Here is an 8673-nt window from a genome sequence, read left to right as displayed (position 1 = left end):
GAGCCGGTGTAGAAGGGTTCGTCACCGGTGTGGCAGCACTCTCCGATCGGAGTGGCGCCCGAGGGCCGCGGGGCTGGAGGGATCGGGCCAACGGGCGCTCGCTCCTCTGTGTATTGTGTGTCTGTGAGATGACGCGAGGGGAATGAGAGAGTTCAAGGGGAGAGACGAGGGGAGTGGGGGATCGGCGGCATCGGCGGCGACTAGAGATAGTGAAGGGAACGGGAACAAAGACAATGTGTGCAGTTTGTGTCGCAACGAAAGTGTATCTTTTTTCTGAGAGTGTGCGTGTTTTCGTAGTCCCAGTCGTTTGGCGCAAGCCCAAAAAGTTCATAAAATGTCCAAAAAAAATCTATTCAAAAAACATTTTTTTCCAAAGAAATGTTAAAAATTCATAAAAAGTTAACTCTTTCTTGGAAAGTATTTCAATTTTATGCAAATGTTAACTTTTATTAAAAAAAATAAAATTTTAATGTTTAACCTTATCGTCGATGTTTATGAAAAATGGATATAAATAATGATGCACACTTGCAAATGAAGCAGGTTGTGCAAAAATCAGTTACAGAAAAATATATAAAAAAACATTTTCAAAATTATATTATACAGAAAAATGTTATTACCCCTAAAAACATTATTACCCCTGAAAAGGATTCTTTGCAAGAAAAACATCTGTTCGAAAAATGATCTTTTTCAAAGAAATGTTCACATTTCATAAAAATGTTGACTATTCTTAAAAAAATATTCCAATTTTTATGTTAACATTACCTTCTATTTTTAAAAATAAAATTTTAACATTTAACATTATCATTGACGTTTATTACAATTGGATATAAAATGGTGCATAATGGCACAGGAAACAGGTTTTATTTTTTTTCGTCCGGTGCAACGCACGGGCATGTGTACTAGTCTATCCCTATATATCTATCCCTAATAATAAAGTACGGATTGACTCCATGGATTCACCGTCACAATACGCTTTCGCCCAATCATATTACGCTTTTACGTTTATGTTTTGGAATTAACCGATGTGGTACTAACGGAACAATTCGTTTTTGCCTCCGTGGTAGCACGATGGCATACTTGGGCCTGCTTTAGTCCAGCCCATACACGTACAATTTTTTATAATCTCTATCTCTATCAGTCACACGTTTTGTTCATTGGGCTTTTTGGGCTAATGGACTCGCCTAAGTCACGTTGCTGCACGCTGCCCCCTCTTTCAGTTTCTCTCACTTCTTCCTTTTTTCCCTAAAGAAAAGAAATTCTAATCTCAATTCCTCTACAACTTAGAGAAGATTTCTTTACAAATTGGAGCAGAGCAAGGGAATCCCGTCAGCTATATTTCGCCTGCGTCACTGCCGAAGACGCAACCCTAGCACATCGAAGGACACCTCGCGAGGAGAGCACGCACGCGGGTTGACGCAGCCGCAGGTTCGCCCCCGCCACCAATTCCCTCTCTTCCTCGCTTCGTGGCGCTGGCACATGCCACCCTCACCCGCGCTGCTGCTGGACGGCGGGGCCTTGTGGCCTGCCTCGCTCGAAGTAGCAACAGGGGGCGACAGAAGCAAAGAAGCCGTCGGTAGTGGGCGGCCGGATGGAGGCCGCGTCGCCATACGAGCACACGGACGATGCTCCTACGGTGGCAGAGGTGATGGCCGGACTCAGAAGTGCTTCAGGGAGGAATTGGATGGGTGGGAGCAGCTGCGGGTGGCGTGCAGCAGGGTCAATGAGATAGTCGGCGATGGGAACACCAGTTTGACGCTGACGTGAGAAAAGCAAAGAACAGAACGATGTGTAGCACCAATTCCTATACTCAAGTTATCTATACACCGACGTGAGAAGCCTTTCCCCTATGTTCGAGGCTCCCAGCACTTCCCCTGCAGCTACCTGGCGAGTTTAAGGCAGATCCGAACGCAGACAACGCAGACAACAGAACATATTATTAGGGGCAACGGTGTGCTAGATGGCATGCTGCTGCTGCCACCCCAGCAAAGTGTACTTCTATAGGCAAGTCGTGGGAGAAACCACCTGAGGGCATGATGAAATTGAATTTTGATAGCTCATTCATGGGGAGTACAGGCGATGTGGGTGTTGTCATGATCCTTCGAGATGCACAAGGACAGATTGTGTTCTCTTCCTGCAGATCATTGCAATGCTGCTGGTCGGCCCTTGAGCCCGAACTATGTGCCTGCTTGGAGGGCATGTCGCTTGCACTAGATTGGAGCCATGTGGATGTTATGGTGGAAACTGAATCAGCTGAACTTGCTGCAATGATAAATAGCTCTTCCCGTGACTGCTCACAGCTCGGACATCTCGTTGAGCAGGTGAAGTATCTCATGAGACAGGGAAGACGGTTTTCCATCAACAACAGCTACCTGGCGAGTTTAAGGCAGATCGAACGCAGACAACGCAGACAACAGAACATATTATTAGGGGCAACGGTGTGCTAGATGGCATGCTGCTGCTGCCACCCCAGCAAAGTGTACTTCTATAGGCAAGTCGTGGGAGAAACCACCTAAGGGCATGATGAAATTGAATTTTGATAGCTCATTCATGGGGAGTACAGGCGATGTGGGTGGTTGTCATGATCCTTCGAGATGCACAAGGACAGATTGTGTTCTCTTCCTGCAGATCATTGCAATGCTGCTGGTCGGCCCTTGAGCCCGAACTATGTGCCTGCTTGGAGGGCATGTCGCTTGCACTAGATTGGAGCCATGTGGATGTTATGGTGGAAACTGAATCAGCTGAACTTGCTGCAATGATAAATAGCTCTTCCCGTGACTGCTCACAGCTCGGACATCTCGTTGAGCAGGTGAAGTATCTCATGAGACAGGGAAGACGGTTTTCCATCAACAAAATCACTCATGAACAGAACCAGCCAGCCACCTGCTAGCTCGCTTTGGGCGCCAAGAAGATCGCACAGTAGTTTGGTTAGGATCGGGTCCTGATGAAATTTTAGGCCTTACCCTTCGGGATTGTAATGTGACAAATACTTAAGAAATACAAATTGTATTATACAATCCTTTTACCCCGCAAAAAAAAATCCATGGTGAGCTATATAATGTATGGGCTTAGCTTTCAGATTTACTGTCCTGAAGTAGGATTCGAGATGTGACGAGCGATCTGGTTTATAGTGTTGCTGATGGTGTGTTTTAGCACTGATCTTAACCTCTCTTACGGTGGTCATACTTGATGATGGTGTGTTTTAGTGCTGATCTTACCTCTCATACGGTGTTGTCATACTTCTGAACAGAAAAATATGGATCCGGCATCAACTACTTAAACAGGTTTGTTATTTTATTTTCCTCTGTACTTAGCTGGACCCCTGCTTTATGTACATGGAACAGTATTGGAGGATTCATGAATGGAATGGCTAGATTCCTTCTTGGATGCTCAGATTCTTGACAATCATCCTTTTACTTCACCTTTATAATTATTTGCTACCCAATAAATTGTTAGCATCAAGTTACATGAGTTTTGAATGCAGATATACATAGGCAAAGTGCTTGTCTTTCATGGCATGTGCATGCACTGTGCAATATGAAGCATCACATTCAATTTATTGGTTTTTCTTTGTCTGCTAGCATTGCTTTTTGGCTTCTACATATCCGAATGCTTGAATGTGTGATAGTCTTGAAAATAGCTAAACTATATTGCAATCTTGTAGGCATAGTCATACATTCTGCTCATTTGTCATATTTCTTCTGTGCATATTGAATCTAAGCATGGTCTATTATGAAATTGTGTAATGTTTGTGTGGTTAAATCACAATTACATATGAGAGTAGCTGGCTGTAACAATGCGGTTAATGCATAATAGCTTATTCATGTTTCCTGTTTTATTGTCAGGCAAATGAGCGTGTTATAAGGAGTTCAAATATGACCCTGGACTGCAGATGGATACCTATTAGTAAACAAAGAAATTGTGTACTGCAAGTCTGAGATCTTCCACTTGCTACACGTGTTGATCCATAGCCAGTTTACTTGCCAGGTAGAACATTAGTTTTAATGCCAATGCAATCATATGTATCTTTCCACTATACTTGCAAAATAGGATCATCTCGCGGTGCTTGCAAGTTGTTAAAATTTTATCACTCTTCTCCAAACATCTCATTTTGTCCACCCTTCCTTGTGCCCTGTAGCTTTCATAGCTTTTTCAGTATAAACTACACTAGAATGCAGTAGTTATGTATACATTGTTAGCATAAATCGATGCCGAGTCTTGTGGCTGACTTCCAGCAACAGAAAGACTGGTCCTAAATCCGAAAGTCAATGGTTGACTTCAAGCAATCTGTTGCGACACAATCTCGGATGAGGTTTTTTGTGACCAATGAATTTTGACCGCGGTATAAATGTAAACAGCTAATCTCATCTATGCATGGTTGGATTTTCCATATGTTTATATCAATTATTATTTCTATTCTCAGGTGAATGCTACTGCTGGTAATTGTTTTTTGCTCTGCCATATGTGATATTTACTGGTATTTTCCATTTGTATCCTTGGTCATCTAAGAATTACTTTATTTGTAATTTATAGTAGTTAATGACTTCACTGGAATTGAATGCACGTTCTATAATTTCTAAATTGTATGCATACCATTCTACGACTTTATTTTGTCATGGCACGACATGTAGGTATTTGTTAAAAACTTAAAATGTACAAGAGATGCAGGGTCCTTCGAATAGAAAAATACTTAAAGTTGTATTAAGTCAGCGACAATTAATATGGATCGGAGGGAGTACAAATATCAAATAAGATACCACCCAACAATATGCCTTCTTCTATGAATTAGTGTTATCAAGATGGAAAAAACACATGGTTAGAATGTTATGTGATATTGATTACTAGTAAAGCCATGAACTGAATAATTTATACATTTCGTAGCCACTTTGCAGATATGGCTAGGATGTGATGCTATGATTACAAGAAAAACCATGAACTAAACAATTCATACACTAAATAGCCACTTTGCAAATATGCTTTCACTGAAAGCACAATTCTTCTTCATGCTGGAGTATTTGATGTGGGTACTTATTGGGCTAAGGAGAGAGTGATGAGTTTCCATCCGTTGCTTAGTTTTTCTCCCCGTTGAGCCTGGCGGGTTCACCGTCGCGCCCTTTTTGCAAATAGACCCTCTTACTTTCTAGAAATTGCACCCGCAGTCCCCTCATAAGTCAGACCCGAACCGGTACAGAGGAGAGAAAAGAAGAAAAAAAGCCCAGCGCCCCGCACGATCCTGCCTCCTCGATCTCATCTCCACCTCCATCCTGCCGCCACCTCCTGCCCCGCGCCGCCTCGACCGGGACCGCGCCCCTCCACAAACGACGGCGATGATGGAGCGCGGCGCCCAGCACCTGGCCGACAGATTCGCCGGCTCCCCGCTCCTCGGGGCCAGCCCCTCCCCCGTGCCGGGTCGAGCATCGGCTTGGAGGCCAACACACGAGCACGGGTTCGCTCGATCCGTCCGGGTAGGGCGCCGCCGGCGGTCTTCTTCTCCGGCCATCCGTAGTCGGCAGCCGTTCTTCCTGCTCCCGTGCCTCTGATTTGGATCGAGGTCGCGGTGGTAGTGGTTCGGCGGCGGTGGCGGCGTTGGGAGCAGCGGCGGCGGGTGGTGGGGTCCGGCAGCGGGTGCAGGGGCTATGTCGCGGTGATGGGGAGCTGCAGATCTGTGTCCATGGTCGGACCACCGCGGACAGGGGTTTCTTCCCGGATTGTTGATGAATATACTTGGGGATTCATGATTCTTGCATCCCATGATGTGGAGATTCGTTGGGATTTTGGGCGAGGGAGATGGGGTGTGATTTGGGGGGATCACGCCTCGGATTCTTGGGGTCGCCGGGGATGCGGTGATTGAAGGAGAAGACGGTGGAGGGAGAGAGGGAGGAAGGGAGGAGGAGGGGGAGGCTGCGATGGGACACGTTGGGGATGCCCACTGGACGTTGGTGTCCTTCTGAACACAAATTCATGGAGTGCCCAACCCGGATTTCAAAGGGACTTGGCTGGTTCGATAGTACCAACTCCTTGGGTGCTGATTTTGAGGGGGGCTTCTAGATTGAGATCGAGTGAGAGGGGGTTGACAAGGAGAGAGCAGTCAGGTGGCGGTGGCGGCGGTGACTTGGAGCACAGTCCAGCGACGACGACCGTTCGGGAGCAGGAGCGCGACGGCGGCTGTTCGGGAATAGGAGTGAGATAGCGGCTGGGCATCGCGGGGTTCAGTTGTTGGAGAGGATAAGGGGGACGGCAGCTGCACTCGGCACCATGGGACACCCAACGTGGTTGGAGAGGATAAGGTTGATGGCTGATTTCTTTGTTCGCCTTTGTTGTGGTCAATGGTTTCACATCCTTCTTAATCCCTTGCCATGAGGCAATAAATCGCAAAAGAGCAGACACCACCCTATGCTCCACCTTCCATGTACATGTATTCTTCTTCGGACCCTGAACCAAAGGCTTCTTCCGGTCCTTATCAAGGTACGGCTGATAGGTGGTTTCACCGCAGAGCTCCCTCGCCATCAGTACAGCGATGCTTGATCGATCGTGCCGCAGCTCATCACCTTGCATCGCCCTCCCACCACTGCTTCTCTCTGATCTTGGTCAGATGTTCTGGTTGATGTGCAAGGAGATGAGAGGGCAAGCTAGGGGAATGGAATTAGAGAGACGATTGTAGAGCGGCATCGTTGTTGTCCCTGTTGCTTTATTCTTTTCTTACTCAAGTGGTTACTTTACCTTCATCAGTCCATCTTCACACTTTTGATTGTCTCAGCTTAGCTTGCAGTTCCAGCTTAGATTTGTCAGTTTTATGGGTTAGCCAGATTGTTCAAATATTTGTTGTCCAATTTATTTATAATCTAACTGTGCAAATGTTTGGTTGATTCACAATTTTCTCATCCTTTCACCGCTTGTGTTTATCAGGTCTGGAGATATGAACCAATCACCCAGATACCTTTACTAGGCTGATGCATATGGAGCTTGCAATCAGATCCAAAATATGGAGCTGTCTAACAAAAGCAGGTACTACCACATCTTAGGCTTCAAAAATTTAAGATACATATGGACGTGGGAGTCCACTGATATGTATGTCTTTCAAATACACTTTGAATGGTCCAGGAACAAGATTTTTGTCTGAAGAGTGTGTTTTGTGTCCATATACATTAGTTAGACGTATTTTAATTCTAGATACATCCTTTGTTATCTATTTTGATGACAAGTATTTTCGGACGGAGGGAGTATGTTATTAGAGGATATCTTATTGCGTATTTATTTGGTTAATACTGGGGGGTAGCTACTCTCGCCCCCCTTTCTCTCTGAATGCACCGAAAGGAGTGCCATATAATTGTAATTACTGATTTTACCTTTCACGGTCATGAGTTATGAGTCATGAAAGTAGAAAATTATTTTACAAGGTCAGGGCAGTGCCACAATATGAACCAATGTATCTGGACTTGCTACCAGGTTTAGACGACTTGAAGTGAGGATGAATAATGCACATTTTAAACATATGGTGATCCGAACTATCAGTATGTTCCCTGCTGCTACTGAATAGATGTTTTTCTAGCTTATAACAATTTGAATTATCGATCAACATGTACTTGCCTGCCCAGTCGTTGTTTGTATAATTACATATCCTAATTGTAAAACTTCCTGCCATACTACAGACTTTATGGTTTGAAGATGACATGTATGCAATGTGTGATCTGCACTGATGAGACGTTGGAGGGGCAAGTACTGCACTTGGTTCAGTGCATATACAAGATGGTAGAAAAAAGGGTGTGATAATGTAGTTATAGCTTTGCACGACGAATAGCATGAGGTTTGGCCTATAACTTTGTTCGGTAGGGTTGGGAAATTCTGAATGATTTTCTTGACTGAACAATATGTATCCGTACAATAATTGCTCCTTTGTTTGTATATATATTTGTTTGATTTGCTCCCCTTCCTTCATGCTCTGTATAGAACAACGTGGCACAAAGTACTGCAAGCCTCCCTGTATGGTAAAAAACTCGGTAATTGTCCTTTTAGTTTATTTTTCAACCAGTTCTTAAGATGATCTTAGATTAATAGTATGTAGAATTTTGATGTCAAGCCTCACATATCTGATCAACTGGTATGATGCATATTGTGATGTGTAGTATATAGATTAAAAGCAAGCGTACCATCCATGACAAGCATATGTTGAATTCACGGTTGTTTCCCAGTGTAGTTCTGAATCTCATGCTAATGATCTGTGACTCTGAGTTGCACTTTTATTGCTTAAAAGTTGATTGCGCATCCAGGGCACCATTATTGATGGCAAGTCAATTGCAGAGGACATAAAGTTACCGATTGCTGAACAATTTCGTCGAATGAAAAAGGCAGTTGCACATGTTCCTGGATTAGCTATTGTATTGGTAGGCGATAGAAGGGACTCTCAATCCCATGTGGGATTTAAACTGAAGGGTTGTGAGGAAGATGGGATAAAATCTTTGTTGTCGGAGTTGCCTTAGAACTGCACAAAAGACGAGGTGGTGGATTCAGCATCAAGATTAAGTGGAGATCTATCTGTTCATCGCATCCTTGTGCCGCTACCACTACCACAAGTAATGTATTGTACTACCTCATGCACTAAAGCATCTTCCATGCAAAAAAAACTTGGCTCTTTTTATTCTTTAGTATTTTTTCTAATTTACTTTTCACAGGGGGCCG

General features: G+C 44.3%; 1 long non-coding RNA gene across 1 annotated transcript; it reads left to right on the top strand.

Annotated features, from left to right (window-relative positions):
• Positions 1-5092: 5092 nt before the first annotated feature.
• LOC125542258 lies at positions 5093-7927 on the top strand. Its single transcript, XR_007297829.1, has 2 exons — positions 5093-7002; positions 7647-7927. It is a non-coding gene; the product is annotated as an uncharacterized LOC125542258 (long non-coding RNA).
• Positions 7928-8673: the final 746 nt, after the last annotated feature.

This window comes from Triticum urartu, chromosome 3 (genome assembly GCF_003073215.2).
Source record: "Triticum urartu cultivar G1812 chromosome 3, Tu2.1, whole genome shotgun sequence".
Classification (NCBI taxonomy): domain Eukaryota; kingdom Viridiplantae; phylum Streptophyta; class Magnoliopsida; order Poales; family Poaceae; genus Triticum; species Triticum urartu.
This window is presented reverse-complemented; position numbering and strand designations above follow the sequence as displayed.